Below are 21,563 nucleotides of genomic sequence, written 5' to 3'. Positions count from 1 at the left end.
TGATAGCATTACACTCCCCTTTAACTCTTATGAACTCAAAAATCTGAGGGATTCAATTGGGAGAGAGTGAGGGCCGGCCTTAGTGAGAGAAAGGGAGAGAAATTGTGCAATTTGGCTTAAAGCTTGGAAATTTTGGAGATTTAGCTCAAGAATTGACTAGAGCTTAGAAGATCAAAGCCTCTAGGTGAGTAATTCTTGGATTATAGTTCGTAATTTTGTGTGTTCAAGCTAATTTGGTGATCAAGAGTAAGATTGAAATGAAATTGTGTTGGAATTGTTGAATTGAAGCTTAATATGTGCATGCATGTAAGAAATTACTGTGAAATTGCATGTTTGAGCACAAATGTGTGTAATCCATATGTAATGTTAAAGGAAACTCATGTTTTGATCACCATTTGGGTTATCCAAGTTGAGAATGTGGCTAATTCATCACATGCATGTACAATTTGAGAAGATATGAGCTTGAATGCATTAATTTGTTATGTTGGTGTTGAGTTTGACATATTTTGGGCCATGCATGTAGATAAATCAAGAAATTGAGCTTCATAATGTTATAATCTTGCATTGGTACCATGTTGGTATGATTATATTTGAGATTTGAGCCATTGCACGCAAGTAATGTAGCTGGAAAATCGAATTGGAGCTCAAGAACACAGTTCTGGGTTTTCCAGAATTTTGAGGTCCGCTCGAGTGGGGAACCTGACGCTCGAGCGGGAAATGCGTGCTCCCAGTACTTTTTGCAGACTTGATGTCCGCTCGAGTGGGGTAATTCACGCTCGAGCGGGGGAGCTATTTTGACAGGCCTTCCGCTCGAGCGTCCTATTTTACGCTCAAGCGGGGAAGTCCACGCTCGAGTGGGGACCCTGTTTTCTGAAACTTTGAAAATGCATTCTGTGTTATACTTTTCCGTTCTCTTTCACTTGTAAACACTCTTAGGCATGCATTGAGCATTGTAAATGAGTTAACGAGTTAAGAATAAAGCCTAAAGAGGAATATGTGAATTAGAGAACGGATTGAACTGTTAGTGACCCTTTTTGTGTTCATGAAATATGTAGGGTCAAGCTCCAGGGCAAATCCACCAGCCGATCACTGTGAGTAATATCGATATTTGAATGATTGTGAATGTCCAATTATTATTCTCTTATAAGCTTTATAAGTTGCTAATTGGGATTGTGGACAAAAGTCTGATAGGAATAAACATAAATGGACCAAAGGTCGTTTCGATAAACATAAATGGACCAAAGGTCGTTTTGATAAACATAAATGGACCAAAGGTCGTTTTGATAAACATAAATGGACCGAAGGTCGTTTTGATAACAAAGGAACGGATCGAAGGTCGTTTTGACCTATATGAATGGACCGGAGGTCGTTTTGACATGTATGAACGGACCGATGGTCATTTTGATAGGAATGAGTGGACCGAAGGTCGTTTTAACATATATGAATGGACCTAGGGTCGTTTTGACATAAATGAGTGGGCCGAAGGCCGTTTTGACATGAATGTATGGGCCGAAGGCCGTTTTGACGTAAACGAATGGACCGAAGGTCGTTTCGATATGAATAAATGGACCGAAGGTCGTTTTGATAGAAATAAATGGACCTAAGGTCGTTTTGACATGAATGAGTGGGCCGAAGGTCGTTTTGACATGAATGTATGGGCTGAAGGCCGTTTTGACGTAAACGAATGGGCCGAAGGCCATTTTGACAGAAATGAATGGGCCGAAGGCCGTTTTGACATAAATGAATTGGCCGAAAGGCCATTTTGACATGAATGGAAATCTGAATGGGCCAAAGGCCAGAATGTTTAGAACTACAGTCACTTGATTTGAATTTCGTATAGTTATATATCTGTTAAATGGAAATATGAATTGGGCCTAAGGCCGTTTGGAACATGTTGTTCTACATTGTTATGTAACTTCTGTATTTGATTTGATATTATTCACTGGGCTTTCGCTCACGCTCATTCATGTATTTGTAGGTGAGCCAAGAGAAGTCCAGACTCAGTCTCAGTGAAGTCTGTATGGAACAACTAAGGTTTTGAGAGAGTCAGCCCTTGTGTCTCACGCACAAGACCCGTCTTCGCCCTTTTGTTATGCATTTACATTTTGTCAGGTTGGCGAAGTTTTGTATATGTCTGCTTATAGTTTTTGTGGGTTGACTTAGTTTTGGATGATCCTGTCTGTACAGAACCTATGTCACTATGTTTCTGTTGTGAGTTATTAATGTACATATGTGTGGTTTGTTTTGATGTGCCATGTAAGCACAGCTCTATAGACAAAGTTTTAAATTTTGCTTCCCTTTTGGCCCCCTTTACTCTGATGTGTTAAGTCTGTTTTGGTTTGAGGCCGTAGGTAATCTTAGGATTACTGGCCGGTTATGTCCCTAACCCATGGGGGCGGGTTCGGGTCGTGACAGAAGTTGTAGTCTAGAGTGAGAAGCTCTCAAGTTTGGGTTTTGAAAAGTTAGAATGGCCCAAAAAGAATGATCCAAAAAGCTGTTTTTCGGACTGATATACAAACAGGTCCGCTCGAGCGTGGAACGTCCCGCTCGAGCGTTAGACACAGACTCACGCTCGAGCGTGAAAAGCGCCGCTCGAGTGTCAAATGCACACTTCCAGAATTTTTGCAGACGAAGGTCCCCGCTCGAGCGTGAAAGTGGACGCTCGAGCGTCCGATGACCTGCAGAACAAAATACTGAGAGATGAATAATCCTGCTCGAGCGTTAAAATCCCCGCTCGAGCGGAGGAACAAAAGCAAAGGGCCCGCTCGAGCGTCAAAAGCCCCGCTCGAGCGTGAAGGCCAAAATCTGGGCATCAACTCTTGGTTTCTAAGTACCACCAACCTGTTTTAAGCCTACTCAACACAACCCAAGACATCAAATACAAAGAGTAAAGGGCGGAAACGGGAATAAGACCACAACACATCCACAGAACCGAGTCCGGAATACAATAAACAAGGAAGGGAAAACCGGGTTTGCTATAGTAATTTTATGAGATAACTTATATATATATGTATATATATATTTGTGAAAATTTATACAAGTACATATGTTATGTATGTTGTATACCCAAACATTTTCCTTACTTCTTTGCCCGCTTCAAGTTTAAGTAAAGCCTTGTTTGGGAAAAATTTTGGATTAAAATAGTCAATCAACCACTTCAAGTTCAAGTAAATCCCTGTTTGGGAAAAAATTTTGGATTAAAATAATCAATAAAAATAAAATAGATTGAAATAGTCAATCAAGTAAAATGTCACATCAAAATCATAATTATTTCGTTTTTTCTCTCATAACTATCAAATCAACTATAATTTTTGTTTGACTATCTTTTTAAATATAACTTTTTTAGTCAGACTAAAATAACAAAAAAAAAAAAAAATCAAAAAACTAACTAGTCAACTACCTAATCGAACTCTAATGCAAAGAGAGTATAAAAGGATTAATATGAGGGTCTGAGCAACATTAAGGAAAATGACTTTTTAATCATTTTCCAATTTTCTTGCGTGGGTGACAACATGTTATTCACATAATACGCGATAATTTGGCAAAAAAAGAAAAAAAAGAAAAAGAAAACTTAAATTATATCATCGGCTATCACAAATCAAAAACAGTCGGCAGCACCAACTCCCGACAAAAAAATTCTACCGACAAAAAAATCCTACCTACTTCAATTATTCGATTTCTATAAATTTTATGTCACCATTAATTGTTGTCTATCATTAAGTGAAAATTCTTGATGCGATTAAAAATTTTATTTAAAATTTCACCCTACAAATTATTATTAAAATATTAATGAGACTTCTGAGTATATGTAAAAAATTTAAATTCAAATATTTACTAATAATTTTTATCTAAAAAGTGAGAAATAATAAAATTTGCAAAAAAATCTATTTAAAAAATATACCTCATTTGAAATTGCACTTTACACTTCAAATTACCTTGAGTCGGCTGTAGAGAAATTAATTAAACCCAAAATTTTGATCCTACTTTCTCTCTGTGGGTGTTGATTTTTAATTTGACAACTAAATAGGAAACTTAGCTGGAGAGCATGCAGTAGAATAGATTAAGCCAAGCATCTGGCAACAAGAAAATGAAAATATCGCGATGGCTCATCCACCAGGGGGCACTCCGACGATCAAGTCAATTAATCTTATTTCTCAAAGATATCAAACAAGTACTTAACTCACAAATTAAAGCATACTCTAGCTCACTGGGGTGCCTTACTTTTATAGCCATTAGCGCCCTCATTCCCTAGAAGTTTCACTTCATAGGGCTCAAACACAATGCTTATCTCGGACTCTTAGTCAGATATGGATGAACTCTTTAGAAGCCTCATCCTTATCCGAACTAAGCGCATTACATATCTAGAACTCTTGTCCTCTATCCAAACATCTCGGATTCCGGTATTATCGCACTATATCTCGGCAATACTGCAACAACTTTGGTGATCTAGCTCGCCCGCGTGGCACCCCGGCCAACATCTTGGCAACTCCTCGCTTATGTGGCACGATCCTCAAAATACATCTCCATAACTGTCCCTAAACTGAGGTAATAGAACCTGTTACACTTATTTATTTTAATGATTTATTTAATTATGTTTTAATTTATTTGAAGGAGAAAAATAGAATCCAAAATTTATTTTGATGATTTATTTAATTATATTTTTATTTATTTGAAAAAAAAATAGAATTCAAAATTTATTTTGATAATTTATTTAATTATGTTTTAATTTATTTGAAAGAGAAAAATAGAATCAAAATTTATTTTGTCTCATTATTTCTCACCTAAACTTTTATCCTAAATGTTGTTAGAATGTATTTAATATTTGATTAAATCAGGAGTTCAAACAACTTAAAATAGAGGTTCAAATAGCCCAAAAACAGAGGTTTAAACAGTCCAGCACAATAGCAGTTCAAAAGATTCAAGTGGAAGATATTCAAATTTTGTAATGATGGAGTGGAAGATATTCAAATTAGTAATGATGGAGTACAACGGCTATAAATGACTATAAATTCAAATGAATACAACGACTATAAACGGCTATAAGTTTCATTATATATACCAAAGCCTCTAATGTAAACAAGTTAGAACAAAAAACCAGAAAATATTCTTTGATCTATAATCACTCATATCTATTCTCTGAAAAATTCTCTGAGGAATGTTCTTCAATTTTTGTTTACATCCTCTTTCAGAAATTATATACTGAGACGTATAGCTTTAAGCCTATCTTTCTTGTGTGAGGTTTACAGAAAAACCAGAGCTTCATTTTGTATATCCATCTGGGAGAGATATTTATTGTAAGCTTTCTTTGAAAGCAAAAATACCATTTCATCTTGTAAAAGTGTTGCAAACACTGTGTTCTTGAAATCTTGAGAGTGATTGTGAATCACCTAAGATTTGCAAGGGTTTGAACTTGTGAAGTCTGTGTAAATCTATGGAGGATTGCTCCATGTTTATGAGGTTGCTAGCACCCCTGTGAAGCTAGAAGATAAGTGGATGTAGGCTTGGTTGAAGCCGAACCACTATAATCTGTTTGTCTCCTCTTCCCTAATCTCTTTACTTTCCTACTACTGCTATAGCTATCTAATAGTCATGTGTTAATCATCTGATTTACCCTGTATGTTAGTTATACTTCATTGTTATTTTGCTTGATCATTTACTGCTAAGTTCATCATTGTACTTGTTAATAATTTGTTGTACTAGTAGTTAATTTTATTGGGGTATTATTAATTTTAATTTGTAGAAACCCAATTCACCCTCCTCTTAGGTTGCTTTTTGGGTAATAGAACCTACATCGTCTGATTTTCCAAACACGCCAACTAAACAACATGCTTAGAGTTACTCTTCCAACCGAGATCATGACTCGTCGGTGTCAAGTAACCAGGACTTAGTGTCCATTTGACATGTCCTGTCTCATTCAAATCCAACATCTCAACTGAGATCGCACTATTAGCCGAGATCATGATTTTCCTAGTTCAAAAATTTCAAGAGGCCCCACAGCGTATGAGTTGTTGTACATCATTATCCCAACCATTTCTTCCACGTGTCTTCACCTAATTGGTCCATACCAAGCACACGTTAGTCACATCAACTCTGCCCATGCCGCCTAACGTCAGCACATGCACGTCATCCTAGGTAGTTACATCAGGTTTTGCTGCCTTTTCACATTTCAACAAAAACTTCTCTCTCTCTCTCTCTCTCTCTCTCCCTCTCTCTCTCTCTCTCCGTCTGTTCATTTTTCTTCATTTTTAGATTTTCTCTCTTTAAAATTCCTAAATCTCCATTTCCAAACCTTCAAAGTTCCTCTGCTATTGTTCCGTTCATCACCTCCGGTGAAGCATTCACCTGTCTTCTTCCGATTGCGATCGTCGTCTAACTTCGGCGAGTTTGATTCTGGCATCTACTTTCTCTGTCTCACATTGTAAGTCTTTCATTTCTTTCACTTCAATCTCGATTCTCTATTGTTTTTGAATTTATTTCCTTCTTGGATTATTGTACATCATACATACTATGGCTGGACTTTCATTCGCGCATATATCCATGTTCAACCCTGCCATGCTCTGACTTATTCTCTGTTCTTCATGTCTCTTGTGCATTCTTCTTCTGACCTTTGCACACTGGCACTGGATGTAATCACGAATCACTCAATGCTTTGAGTTTGTCTATTTGTTTTTTGGTGTTCTTGAACTTTAATTATTGTGTTCTTGAACCTTTGATTCTGTCATGTTTTTTAGCCTTGTTTTCTCTGTCTTTTCTTGTTTGTTTCTAGATTCTCGCCTTTGTAGACACCCTATTTTTGACGGCCCTTACGACTTGGACGTCATCGCTTACATACCCAGTGATGAGTCTATATGCTTGTCAAGTGCTCAAAGTCCTCAGCGGAATGCCACAACTTTGAGTCTTTTAAACCCTACACCCATGTTGCCTTATTTTTGGGACCAAACCTAGAGATTTTCAAGCCTGCAACCTATGGTGGCCTACCGGCCATTGCTTTTGGCTGCCGACCACTGATGTGGCCTGCTGGCTACCAGTGTATTTTGTAGATATTTTGTGACAGCTATACCATCTGTTTGCACAGATGCTTGCATCTGTACCCACGTATATGGCTGGATGTTTTTTAGGGAGATTCATGTTTCATTATATATGGAGGACCTCCCTTCTTGCCATGGGGTTAGAAAAATTTTGGAGCAAAATTTTTCCTCTCTCTCTACAATTCTCTCTCTCTCACTCTCTCTCACAAACTTCTTAACCTTTGCCTATACACTCTTAACCAAACCTCTCCATCTTTGAGCTAAGGTATTTTAGAGCCTTGTTTGAGCTCTTAAGGGTGTGTTTGCCTTGTTTTATTGCCTAGAAAGTGATCTTCTCTTCAAAGGTTTTAAGCTTTGTCTCTTTACTTGCTTTCTGCACTCTTTTTTCTACTATTTTCCAATTGTTTTTGGACTGTAAAAACTCTGTATTTTTAGGCTGAAACTTGGGTTTTAATGCCAATAAAGGTTGAGAGGTGGCTCACCCTTCTTTATACCTTGTTCTCAAGGCCTTTACCTTTGTGTTTCCCACCTTTACACTATCTTTTTTTGAGCTTTTAAATACTGAATTTTAGAGTTATTTCAGTGGTTAAAAACATTTTTTGAAGTCCAAAATTGGAGGGGTTACCCTCCCCTCCTTGTGTCTTGTTCACTACCTTACATAGCTTTATGTTTTAGCTTATTATTCCAGCTATTTTTGTCTTAATTCCAGCATGTTTTAGGGCTTATTTAGCACTATTTTAGGTTTGTTTTTAAGTGTTCATTGCATTTGAGTCTTATATTTCATGCTTGTAGTGTAATTGTCCTCATAAGTTTGGTGTTTTAAGCCTTAAACACCACCTTATTTGAGTTAATTGCATTTATTTAGTGCTTGTCTTACTTGTACTCACCTTTAATCACCTCTGCAATCTCTCTCATTTCTTGGCTTTTTTCTTTGCTTTGAAAGTGGTTTCAAATTATTTGTTTGTTTAAGCATGAGATTGAGGTGTCATACTTAATAGTTGAATCCCTTTGGGGGTTCATTACCAACGACATGCCTAAAACAACTCTTGGTTTGATGTTTCTTTCCATTAGAGGACTTAAATTCACCTTTGGACTTAATTTATTAAGGAATGGATGGTAATCTAAAATGAAGTAATAAAATTGAGGCTAAAAAAGGTGCAAGATAATAATTGGTTAGGGTTCAATCGGACGTTAATTGAACCCTTGAGTCTTGAGTCGTTTTATAGTCATTAGTGATGAAAACGGTTCAAGATTTATTGTCAACTACTTCCCTTAAGAAATAGATAAAGATCACACTTTGACAAAAGAAAATATCTCACTTTTATTAGAAGTGTGATAAAAAAAAATTAGATTGATATTTTTATCACACTTGATTTGATTAAGTGTGATAATATTTATTTTTTATGTCACTTTTCAATTAAGTGTGATTATTTATATTTTTGTTAATCTCATCTTTTTATTAACATGTGATTAAAGATCACATAAGAAGAATTAAAAATATCTCACTTTTATTAGAAGTGTGATTAAAAAAATTAAAATGATTTTTGAATCACACTTAATTTAATGAATGAGATAATATTTGTTTTAATCACACATTTTAAGTAAGTGGGATTATATATCACTACTACTAAAGATCACACTTTGACAAATGAAATATCTCACTTTTATTGGAAGTGTGATAAAAACAATTAGATTGATATTTTAATCACACTTGATTTGATTGAGTGCGATAATATTTATTGTTTATGTCACTTTTTAATTAAGTGTGATTATATATATTTTTTTTGGGTAAATTACAAACATACCCTCAGAGATTTACTTAAATTACAAATTACCCCTGTGGTTCTAGAATTTACATTATACCCCCTAAGGTTTCTAATTTCATAACAAATAGGTCATTTTATTAATAAATCATGAAATTAATTAACAGTTTTTAATAATGTTAAAATTTTATTTCAATTAATAATTCAGATAATTTTATTATTGTATGGGTGAACAGTTAGAAATTTTACTTTTTCAATTAATTTTGTTAAATAAAAAATTCTGACAGGTACGTATTTGTAATTTTTCAAACCACATGGAGTAATTCGTATTTTAAGCAAATCTGAAGGGGTATATTTGTAATTTACATTATATATATATATATATATATGTATTTTAATAACTTGTGATTATATTTATTTTTTATGTCACTTTTCAATTAAGTGTCATTATATATACATTTTTTAATCACATATTAAATGTGTGATTATATATACACTACTTACATTTATTTTTAATCACACTTAATAAGTGTGATTATATATATATATATATTTTAATCCTAAGTAGTGTATAAAATATTTATGTTTGATTTTTATATAAAATCATATTCCCAAATTCGCGCCTATTCCTACCCACGATTACAGAGCGGGACTCTTTCCTTTGCCATCAAGATTGGATTTCCCAAGTAGTATAGGTCTCTTCTCCTTGCCTTCTGTTTCTGAAACGAAGCCCTAATTCATTTTCTTCATCACAACTCTGAACCACCATTGAAGTTACTCACTTAAACCACCATTGAAGTTTGTCTTTTGAAATCAAAAACCTCTTAAAATTTCTGGTGAATTCTCTATTTTTGATGCCCCTTTTGTGTTATATATTTATGATTATGATTATTATTAATGGAATCTTATAGATATAGGTTGTCATTGTGAATGAGGGTCTTGGGTGATAATGATACATGTTCTGTAAATCAGAGTTGTTTTTGTTAAGGTTTTTATTGATGGTTGGTGGGATTTACGGGTCTATGTCAGTTGCTTTGTAGACTATGCAACTCCATTGCACTAGTGACTATATATATATATATACACATATGTAAATATATGTATTTGACACAAACAGAACAATATCTGGGAAAAGTGAAGGACCCATATACTAGAACTTTAATCACTTCATGTACGGGTTGCTCAGAAGCTGCATCTGCAAAATATGAAGCAATGAATTAATAAGAAGAGTTTTATTTAATTTCTTATTTATAATGTGGATTAATAGGATTTTTACCTATTCTCTATCTGTATTGTGAATGGTCTTATCAACCCAATTTTTTTTTTGTATTAATTTGGCCTATGTAATTCTAAATAATCATGATTTGGTTATAATTCCTACCACCCATTTCAGTGACTATTATTATTATTATTAATAAATAATGGTCTACATTTGCCTTAATATTAATTTTTTATGATTAGGGATGATAATATAGAAATTGCTTTCACCTGCACTTGCTCTTGTAGAAACTTTATATATCCAATTGCCTCCCCCAGTACCGATGCCGTATCCATCTGATCCAATGAATATTGCCCACGTCAAATAGTATTAATTAATATACTAATGAATATCAATATCAAAATTAAAAATAAGTACTAATAGCAATAAAGCTTAATGAAATAACATAGAGTATTATTGGACAAGTCTAAGTGCTTTTTATGTTTATAACCTTTCCAAATGGCGACACAATTTGTTGGAGGGCTGTGATTTTGTCTCCAAGCTTGACTTTTGTGACATGCATCTATTAATTTAATATATATATATTAATAATAAATTTTGGTGATATGTTGTTTGAGGTTTTTTGTCATATACAAATTTATTTCGTTATGTTTGGTTTGTTTGCATAATCTGTTTTTTTATTTTTTAAAAATTAGTTTAACAAAAGTAAACCACAGAAAAACAAATTTACAAAACTAGTCTTTCTTTTTTGGAAAAATAAATAAATAAATTCTGAAAACGAAACTAAACATATATGTATATATATATACCTTTGAAGATGAGAGTGTAGAAGAAGTGTCATGCTTAGGCTTCTTTGTGGGTGTCTCTGAATTATCTTCAGATCTTTTCTTCTTTCCTTCACTGGTAATACCCTGTCCTCCCCTTCCATTGCTTCTTGTCACTGTATGGCTTGTTGTTGATATTGTAGGCTGAAATTTCCAACATGAAAAAAAGTGAATCAACTTTCAATATAGAATGCATGGTTTTATATAGCACTATGGTTAGACATATCAGTATCAATCACTACATAACAGTATCAGAGTATCAAGCGATACATATTAGGAATCAAGTATTATTGTAGTGGATATTTTAGAAGTAATAAAAAAAATAGTAATAAAAGAGAGCTTTATAGCTGGTCATATTGGTTGTGAATCGATTGTATGAATGGTAAATTTGTTATGAACCGATACATATTGGGAACCACTCAATACGTATGTGATTTTCATTCCAACATGTATACAGGAGTGTGTCAGTATCGAAATAACGAAAAATAAGATACGTATCAATAGATACGGTAAGGAGATGGATTGGCATACTTTTAGAATAATGTGTGTGGAGAATAATTAAATATTTTTTTTCTAATAGTTTATGCTTTTAGATGAATTAGTAGTTAAAAATTTAACAATATTTAAAAATGAGATTTGAGATCGAGGGTTAGATAACAAGCATGAGAGAGAGAGAGAGAGAGAGAGAGCTTACATGGAAAGAAGCTTAGATCCCTTGCTTCTTACAATCAGATAAATTCAATGATCTTAAATTTGGTTTAGATGCATGAACACCCACAATTGGCTTGCCTAAAAACTATTAGAAGACATAACATCTCCAAAACTTCTTGTATCGTTGCATGGCACATATGGCAATCCATAATAGTACTTGTTACTATCTCCTAAAATTGAATTGTAAAGCCCTAATTGATATTCAATCTCTCTATGTTCATCCTTAACTTTCATTTCCTAACCATAACATGAATACAAACCAGAATTCCTATTTATGCTTCCTAAAAACGTTGTTGGATTGCTCGCTGATTGCTTACTATGACAAATATCAAGCTGTGATGAGAACCTATACAGGTTGTTATTGATTTCGGAGTCTGGGGGTACAATAGACCAGTTGTTTACCAAGCTTTATGGCAATTTATTTAGCTTTTCACTTTCAATTAAGCCCTCGTTGAAACCATTAAAATGTTTTTCGAAATTGTTTATGATAGATTGTGGGTTTGTGAATTCCCAACTGTTGTCTATTTTCTTCAAGTAGTCGCAAGCAGGCTCAAACATCATCCCAGTTGATAAACCCTTTGATGACAATATGTTGTTGTGTCCAATCTCTTGAGGGCTGTTCAGTTCTCCACTGCTCCCAATACTTCTGCAAGGTTTATTCATAACAGTAGATTGGATTAGAACCAAAGAGAGTTCAATCTCTTTCCTCTAGGATGTAGATTAACTTCCTCGAGTTTTTAATTCATCATATTACTAATAGCGACTTAAAAGTGTGTTGTATGACTTGGAAATGAAGTGATTGCAGTCCTTTTTTGTTCCTATGAACTTTATTTGCTAGTCATAATTCATATGGTTTCTTATCTTTTATTTGCTTTTATTTCAATTTCAGTTTGTAAACTTGCTTATCTATATCATATGTTCTATGACATTCTAAAATATTAACTTATGTAGGTGATTAGTGGCCATTTGGGATGGGTGAGATCTATTGCACTTGATCCAAGTAATACATGGTTCTGTACTAGCTCTACAGATCACATGATCAAGGTACCTTCTCATTTGAATTTCCTTTCTGCAAGTGACCATTGGGCTATTTTACTTTGCTGCTTTGCTTATTTGTTGCTGCTGTTTTGGGCTTGGTTCAATACCTATTTAATCTTTAATTTGGGCTCAAAAGAAACATCAAAGTAGGATAAATTGTTATAAATAATTTATAAGATAATGATCAATTTTATTCTAAAACTATTTATTTGATGTGTTCAAAGGAACTGTATGTGTAGAGAAAAGACTAGTATAAAGCCAATCATCACAAATTAGATTAACATATTTAATATGACAAATGGTAACCAAAGTTCAAAGAACCAAACAGCTGAACGAAGGGCACCAATGAGTCAAATAAGATACCTTGAGAAGCATACATAAACATTGAGACTAACCTCTCCAAAATTATAAGAGTAGTTTGTGCTGCTACAATTACCCTTTAAAATGATAGTTTTTCCAGCCCAACCGAAAAAATTCAGGCTACTTAAGGTAGCAAAAAAGACCTTATTCTTTTCCAGGCCTGCCAGCTATGCTGCTAAGTGGAAGGCTTGTATCACCTAACATTACACTCAATGTGCTGCCAGCAGCATGCAACCAGCAGTATGCATCGACAAGTATACAGCAGCAGTAACACAAGAAGTAGCTTGCCAACCTTCAAGTATCCTACAAACAGTATGCATCAGCAAGCATGGTGTAGAGTTGTTTTGCTGCTGCTATTGCTCTGCTGCTGCTGCTGTAGAATTGTTTTTCCTACTGCTGCAAGTTGCTGCCTGCTTGTTTGGGAGGCAAACCACCTAAGTGAGTTGGGCTACACCTCATCATTCCACTCCCAAACTGACACAGTTATGTAGTTAGGATTAATTACAATTAGGTTGAGTTGGTTATAGAGTAGTTAGAATTGTAGTTCAGTTAGATGGTTATGCAATATATTTTTGAACACACTCATGTTTCCAAATTATTTTTGAACACACTCATGTTTCCAAATTACAAATTATTTTTGAACACTCATGTTTCCAAATTATTTTTGAAAACACTCTCTTTCACAAGTTAATAGAGGATTTTTTTCTAATTTTTTTAAGACTGAGTTATTGGAGGATAATATTGAACTTTTTGTCCACTTCTATGTAACATGTTTACCCTCTTTTCCATGGAGTTTTGTACCAATTCCTCTTTCTAATGATAATGCTATTGCAATAATGATGTGGTAAATTGAGATTCCTTTTTTTTTTCAAATATAAAATTCATTACTTAATCTCATAAAATTCATACTAACGATAATGGACTGTCAATAAATAGAAGGAAAAAATTGCAGGAAGAGCAATTTTGCATTTTCACTGCTTTCTGTATGAATTCTTCAAACACCAAAGTCACTGGATGAAAATTTTCTTTCTGTTCTTTTCTTTTTTTTAAATTTTCCATAATTTATTTAATTTGGTATTTAGTAAAACTTATTGTATATGAATTTCTGACTTTCGACTGATGAAAATAAAAGGGACCATGTTCGCATGGGTAACTCGATGCTTAATTAATCTCCAGACACAGCCTTAAACCTAGAAGGAACAAAAAAAAAAAAAAAAAACTATATACTGGCAGCAATTATTGTCATCACATCCTAAAGGTTCCTCACAAACTATAAGAATTTACATGAATACATAACAAAAAAAAAAAAAATAATAAGTTGAAGTTTGTCTTACACAACTTCAACAGAGGCAACTGATCTCATAGAAAATGATCTGTTGGCACCCTTCTTTTCTATGGAATAAATGATTAAGGCCTTCATAATCTGCCTAAATCTCCTCCTGTAAGTTGGAAACTTTGATACACTTCGAATCATTCCCATCATCCTGACCCAAAAGACTATATATCAGTAGTGTTCAGAGAAAATTTAGCCTTTTACAATGTGATAAAAAAGAAAGCAACAAAAAAGTATATCTGGGAATATCAGAAGGGAAATCAATCACACTCAATTGAATACGACTCCAACGTCAATTCCCCTTATCCATGGCTTTAATTTGGCTTTTCCTATTGTCCCTAACACCCATGTTAACCCCTACCCAATTCTCAATTCATGGACCTTTCAAAGAGTAAAATTCTTGAAATTTAGAGTTGCTAAATTTCTCAAAATTTGAGTGGGGCCACAGACCCCATTGGTCTATGCTTAGGGTCATGTCCTATAGCTTTCAAAAAGCTATGGGCTAATGTCCAAACATCAAATGCCAACAAATGTGGTCACTACCAATTTCTGGTTGATTTTCAAAATCATAGAAAACCATGTTTTTGAAAATCAACACTCATTAAACCCATTTCATAAATCAAAATCATGTCAGAAATCAAAACTCATTTCAGATCCAATATATGTATGTATGTTCATGTACACCGTATAGAACTCATTCAATATATATACTTCTTCATTCCATGAATTGCTTTATGGTTTCAAAGCAATTCTTCTTCTTCGAATTGGCACTACAGATTGAGGCATCCCTCATCTCAGAAACAACATCACCTTGCTAAGAATGAAGAAACTTTCTTTTAATAAACATTGTAAAAGTATGTGCACTCACGACAGACTTGAGGAGTGCATGAGATGGAAACAAGACAAAGACCTTTGCTATTGAGATCCACCTTTACATCTCCTCCTCTCTCCTTTCTATCGAAACCTCCCCATGGTTCCATCTGAAATGCACACAAACATTAAAAAAAAAAAAAACCTTTAAGAGTAAGTCTACAAACACATAAAATTGATTATAAAATTAGACACAAAATGTGTATATATATGCATAGGCAACAACTTGCTGCAGTAGGAAAAACAACTCTGCACCATGCTTGCTACTGCATACTGTTGTAGGATGCTTGAAGGTTGGCAAGGTACTTCTTGTGTTATTGCTGCTGTATACTGGAGACACCCCATTTTTTATTGTCCTCAAGACTTGAGCGTCACCGTTTGAACACTCAGTGATCATCCTTGTTTGTGTTCGTCTTGAGTTCCCGGAGGTCTCAGCTACGCGCCTTGCCTCAGGACCTCTCGACTCGACTGTTTTGTGTTTGGTTTTGCACCAAACACTTGTGTTTTTGCTTTGGAGGGCAGGGAATGGCTTATTGGCCATCCCCACACTCCACCGGCCGTGGCTTAAGGCCACCGGCTGTGTTTTGTTTCCACCGGCCAAATATTTGGCCGGCCGGCACTACAGATGGTCGACCGGCCATCTATTTTGGCCAAATTACATTTTTGGCGGGCCGACCACTGTTCACCTACTTTTGCAGATATTTTTGTGCCAGTTGTGATAGCTGGCACCCACCTTTGCTCCCCTCTAAACACGTGTATGGAGGGATTTCAACCTTGTTAGCTTGCCTTGGAAGCTTTACAAGATTGAATCTTCTATAAGAGGAGGCCTCTTCTCCCTCTTTTAGGTTAGACAAGATTTTTCAGAGGGCTCTAGTTTTAGGGTTTGAGTTGTGTATCTATCCTATACCTATATCTCCCTCTCTCTTGTGTTTTGTGTGTGTTTTGTCTTACTTTTGTGCACAAACACCCACCATTACACCTTCCTGTAGCTATTGAGGTACTAAGAGACTGTTCTTGAAGTTTTGGAGCTGGTTTGAGCCAAAGAAGCTGCTAGTCCATCATTCTTGAAGAGGGCCAACAAGGGTAAGAACTTATCACTTTTATTCCCCATTTTTGCATAGCTCTTTAGTCTGCCTTGCAACTGTTTTTAGACTTGGTGTATAACATATAAAAGTTTTTTTTTTCCTACTCTAAATAGTTGGTTAAGGGTGTTTTGAGCCTTGAGGTTGTTTGACCCCTCTTAGGGCTTATTTGACCCCCTTTTTTGTGCCATTTTGGCGAGCTCCAGGACCATTGTGTTTGGGCCTTCTCACCATTGAAATCTTAAGGGATTTCAATGGTAAGGATGATGCCTTGAGGTCCTAAGAAGGAGAGGGCCACCCCCTCTCCTTGTTGTCCTTGAAAAGGGCCATTTTAGCCTCTTGTGTGAGCATCTAGTTTAGGTCCATGTTGATCATGCCTTAACTGATTTTTGTGCTTATTATGCCATAATATAGCTCTGTTTTTAATTGGTTTAGGTATGCCATGCTTGTTTAGCATACATGCCTTGTAATGCCATGTTTTAGCCTTAATATGCTTTAGGTTTTTGACCCTTGTTCTAGCATGTTTTTGGCTAAGCTTTGTGAAGTTTTTGTGCTTGTTTCAGCATGCTAAAGTTCTATTTTTGGTTGTTTTGGTCGACCATGACATGCATTGCATAGCCTCTTTGCATTCTTAGCTTGTGAGCCTTAAGTGCATGAACCATGAGCATGCATTACTTGCATTATTTCAGTGGTTTGGAACCACTTACCATGTTATTTCAGTCCTTGTGGCATGCCTATATGCTTGCATTTGATATCCCTTTAATGTGTTAAAAGGTTGTCGTCTTATGCTCCCTGTTTGGGCCCTTGTGCATGCTTCCATACTTAATCCATTTAGATGCCATTTAGGTGGGTTTTGAGGCTCATTTTAGCATGTCACATCTCTGTTTTCAGTCACTTAATTCATGCCATGTGTGGTTGCACTAAGTGTAGTTCAATGCTTCTTTGGTGAGCCTTAGGCTTTAGACCATTTGTTGTATGCTATGCTTGTCTTGTTTGCTTGTTTTGGCACCATCATTAACATGATATTCAGAGCTTACATTGCATGCCATATGCCCATGTTGTTCCTCTTTTAAGTGTGCTTAAAAGTTGTCTCTATGTGCCTAAGTGTTGGACCTTGCATGCATGCCTATTTGTATGTGTTTTGGCTTCCATTCTTGAGCATGATGGCCACTGTTTTAGGCTTGTTTGAGGGCTACCTAAATTAGTTTAAGTCTATCCTTCATGTGTTATAGCATGCTTGCCTTGTGCGTTGTTGCATACTTGGTCTATTACATGTTATTGCTTGCTTGAAATCATGGTGCATTTGGCATGTATTTCATTAGTCAAGTTGCTTTGCATTGTTCCTATGCTTAGTCATCTATACATGTTGTTACATGTTTGCCACTAGCATAGTTGTCACATGACTTGCATGCTCATTTTGCATACTTAGCCTTTATGTCTAGGTTGCATTCCATTTGCATGCATGCATGCATGCATGCTTCACCTCTTGAGTTGAGTATAATAGAGGTCGAGCCCCTTTGTTTGATTATGTGCATTGCATTCCATATCAAAATGCATACTTGGTTTCTTGGGCCATCACGCATTGAAATGCGCGATTGGTGGTTTGAGAATCGAGACCCATCCTCATTTGAGTCATGAATATGATAAGGAGTGTGGTTGGTGCATACATTACTTGAAATGCATTGCCATGCTATGTTTTGCCCTCTGCTGCTATCAAAAACAGATTCTGCAGGAAGCTTTGGCCGGCCGGCCATCTCCAGTGCCGACCGGCCATCCATAAATGGCCGATAGCTTGAACAAGTGGCCGGTGATCATTCCCTTTGGCCGATGACCAATTCCATTAGCCGGTGGTGTTCCACAGAACTCAGAGAAGCAACCCTAGGACTTGTGCAGTTTTCAGATGAGGATAACAGTCAAAGCAGAGGCAACTTGTGCATGGCAGTGGCTTTCCGAGTAGGGTAGAACACGCATTGCATTGGGCCCTCTTGCCGAGGTTGTTTACTGTTTTATTAGATTAGTTAATTCGCTTAACTAGTTTAATTAGTTTAATTAGTCTGTAACATTTTAATTAGCTTATAGGTTAATTAATTGTATTATTCTTTCGGTCCCTTCGAGTGATGGCGTATTTGTAATAAGTGTGGGTGCGTGTGTGTATGTCTTCCAACCCCCACTTCTTTCTCCTTTTTACTTACCTGCTTTTGATGGTTAGTATTAGGTCATATTTAAATTTAGCATACCTTATGCTATGCATGCGTGCATCCATACATTTGTCTTGCATGCACCGGGCTCGGCGCATCATACTAACTGCATTGTATTTCAATTCCAAAGTTGAGTACATGTTAATTGTAGCATCGTCACATGCCATCTTAGAATAGCCGAGCCTATTGTAGTTGCATCTTGTACGTGTTGCATTAGCCATCTTAACATGAGCTAGGATCATGCATTGATTACTAACTAGCTTTTGTTCTAGCTCGGAGTACTAGGTAAGCTTTTATGCTTTAGCATCTTGCATGAGTGTGAGTGTTTGCCATGACAGCATAATTACCATGAGGTTAGCTGCTTATGTGATATAACTGCCTGAATTCCTGTGGGTGAAGATTGGGTTATTTGAATTGGAACAATGCATTGAATGCGAGTTTTAAGCCCACTTGGAAGTGGCAAAACCATATTTTCTAAGCCCATTTGAGGGTGGCAAAATTCATGTCTTAGCCTACTTGCGGGTAGCATCATCAAACCATTTTCAAACAAACAAACATGAAATGTTTTGTTCCAATTCAGGCGACCCGGTCTATACTTGTTTGCTGTGCGCATAACATAGTAAATCTAGGCTAATAATCGGAATAAGAATGTATAATGTTTTCAAAACTAGCTATCACGGTTAGTAGAGGCCGATCTTTGATCGGGCGAGAGGGGGTGCTCATAGCTGACCTTCCCCAATCGTACCCAAGTTCCCGAGCCGAGGCAACTTTGGTGATGACGGACACGTGGCCTTTGGCACCGAGTCAGGGTTTCCTAAATTCTCCCAAAATAAAATATTTAGGTGGTGACTCCATATCTGGCAAAGCAGTCCATATTTGGCACTTCTTTTCTAAAAATCTGTTTTCCAAAACGATTTGCCGGATTTGGACTCTTTAGTTTAGATTAAGAACCGTGACAATTCGAGAGTCCGAACTGCAGTAAGCCCAATATGAACAGAACGGGACTCATCCTCCCGGGGCGTTCGGGGATGTCTACAGTTTTTGGCGACTCTGCTGGGGATTTAGAGAGCTTGACTCGAACTCGTGATATCCTATTTTGACTACACTTATGTATTTCTTTGCATTGCATGTGCATCGGTGCGTCTAGGACACCGTGTTTGCCGTCTACTATTCCTGAACTGTTTGTCGGAGGCTTGCTTTGAGAAGCATGCCATAAGGCTGACCAGTTACGGGCTCTGCCAGTATGGGAACACAAACCCCGGTTTTACCGGGGCACCCTTTTTGACCATTCAACCTAGTGCATATTCGGAATCCATAGTGACCATTCCAAACTAGGACAGGTTGCTTACCCGATGTTAGGTTGTTTGAAACCGCTGCGTGCGTAGTGAAACCCTAGCTCCTGACAAATAGGACAGGGAAACCCTACCCCAACATAGGGTTGTTTTGGCTCTCATTTACTTGCTATGCGTTTTTAGAGTGTATCTCTACAGGAACGTACATACCAGTTTGCAAGTTTGGGCACCAGGCCTGAGGGCATCAGTACCAGTGTTTTTAAGAAACAGTTATATCTGTGGGTATCCGATTCAGTGTTTTGGGGCAGTGATTTTGGGGAACAGTGATCAGTATTAGAGTATAGCTGTTCAGCTACGCCTGTGTTTGTTCCGTTCGGGCTGAAATGCTGCATGTTTTCTCTTTAGGGGGGGCTCAGAGATTCGAGTACAGAATAGCCAGTGTTCTCCCTCGCTGGGGCAAGGCAAATATCTGATCTGTTAGTCACCGTTCAAGATTAGCGGACTTATGACGGCCCAAAGCTCAGAGGAAATTGTGGTTATGGCAACCGCGTTAGACCAAGGGATCATCTTGCAGGATGAGACCAATGTTGATGTACCACATCCGCCCAGGTCGCCTGCTGCACACCCGATCTGGACTCCCCAGTTGTATCAGGCTCGTGAACCTACCACATTTGAGTTAATGGAAATGATCAGCGATCTCCAGAGATCCGTGGCCGATCTGGCCTATGGAATGTCGGCTTCGCCACCAGCTGCACCGTATGCAGGGAATTTCATACCACAGGAGCCCCTGCTACTGGGGCGGATTGTGATCGAGCTCAGCCAACCAGAGGTTGCCTCCAGCTACAGCAATGACGTGTCAGCAACAACCGGACATCGCTCTGATGTAGTAACCCAAACCCCCGATCAGGTTGAGGCTAGAGGTGAAAACAAAGTGGGAACAGATACTGATCCTGTCGAACAACTGTTGTGGGCAGCCGAGGCTTTGAAAGCCGGGGGGATGAATAAGCAACAAGTATTCGCAGTCATGACTAAAGCTGTGGATGATACTTTCCCCACTCCAACCAAAGGCAGTTCAAGCCGGGCGAAAAATCGGGATGGGCCCCGTCATGCCAAGACAGTTCCTGTCATTCCTAACCCTGTACCAGGGAAAGATCAGAAAGCTAAGGCAGTGCCTACTGACCCTTTCGCTAGTGCGTCTAGCAAGAACCCTCAGACTTCAAAGTACCTGCCTTGAGGGCGTAGAGTCTTTCATGCCCTCTACATGCCTTTGTCTAGGGCATTTCAAATATTGGCTAAAAAGGGGCATCTTCAACCCCTCGAGCCTCGACCCCCCTCGAAGAATCTCCCTCTCTCGCATGATGCTACCTTGTACTGCGCATACCACCAACAGTCCGGTCACAGTACCGATGGTTGTTTTCGCCTTCGTCATGAAGTGCAAGATTTGATCGACAATGAGGTCATCCTCCCACCTACCTTAGCAAAGTCTATTACCACTAAGCCATTGGACTTTGAAGATACTGCAAGTATGTGATCAGGATTTGGACCACCTGCGGGCGGCGCTCGGTGCATTTTGGATGTGGCGACTGGCACGCACTTTTGAGCATCTACGAATGTCAATTTTTGTGGTTTCTGACTTAGGTGTGGAGTCAGTTCGATGGTCTTGTTTTGAGTCTGTCTCTTTGTTTTGAGTCAGTCTTTTTGCTTAAGGGTCTGTCTTGTCGCGTCGAGTCAGTCCCGTTGTATAGAATGTCGGGTGATTTCAGGGTTGTTGCCTTGAACACCGTTTTGTTTTGTAATTACCCTTTTGTTTTCTTTTGAGTCTGTCTCTGCTGTGGAGCCAGTTGC

The 21,563-nt window shown here is 37.2% G+C and overlaps 1 protein-coding gene across 1 annotated transcript in view; it reads left to right on the top strand.

Moving 5' to 3' along the window:
- The first annotated feature begins 9,398 nt into the window (after positions 1-9,398).
- The window catches only part of LOC114266400 (uncharacterized), a 31,782-nt gene continuing 19,617 nt past the window's right edge, over positions 9,399-21,563 (top strand). The window contains exons 1-2 of the mRNA XM_082875016.1: positions 9,399-9,627; positions 12,497-12,589. The gene's annotated coding sequence lies outside the window, so the exon portion shown is untranslated. The remainder of the gene's footprint in view (positions 9,628-12,496; positions 12,590-21,563) is intronic.

This window comes from Camellia sinensis, chromosome 6, assembly GCF_055761805.1.
Source record: "Camellia sinensis isolate YWXY chromosome 6, ASM5576180v1, whole genome shotgun sequence".
Taxonomy (NCBI): domain Eukaryota; kingdom Viridiplantae; phylum Streptophyta; class Magnoliopsida; order Ericales; family Theaceae; genus Camellia; species Camellia sinensis.
The sequence above is the reverse complement of the archived record's forward strand: the minus strand, read 5'-3'. Positions and strand labels throughout refer to the sequence as shown.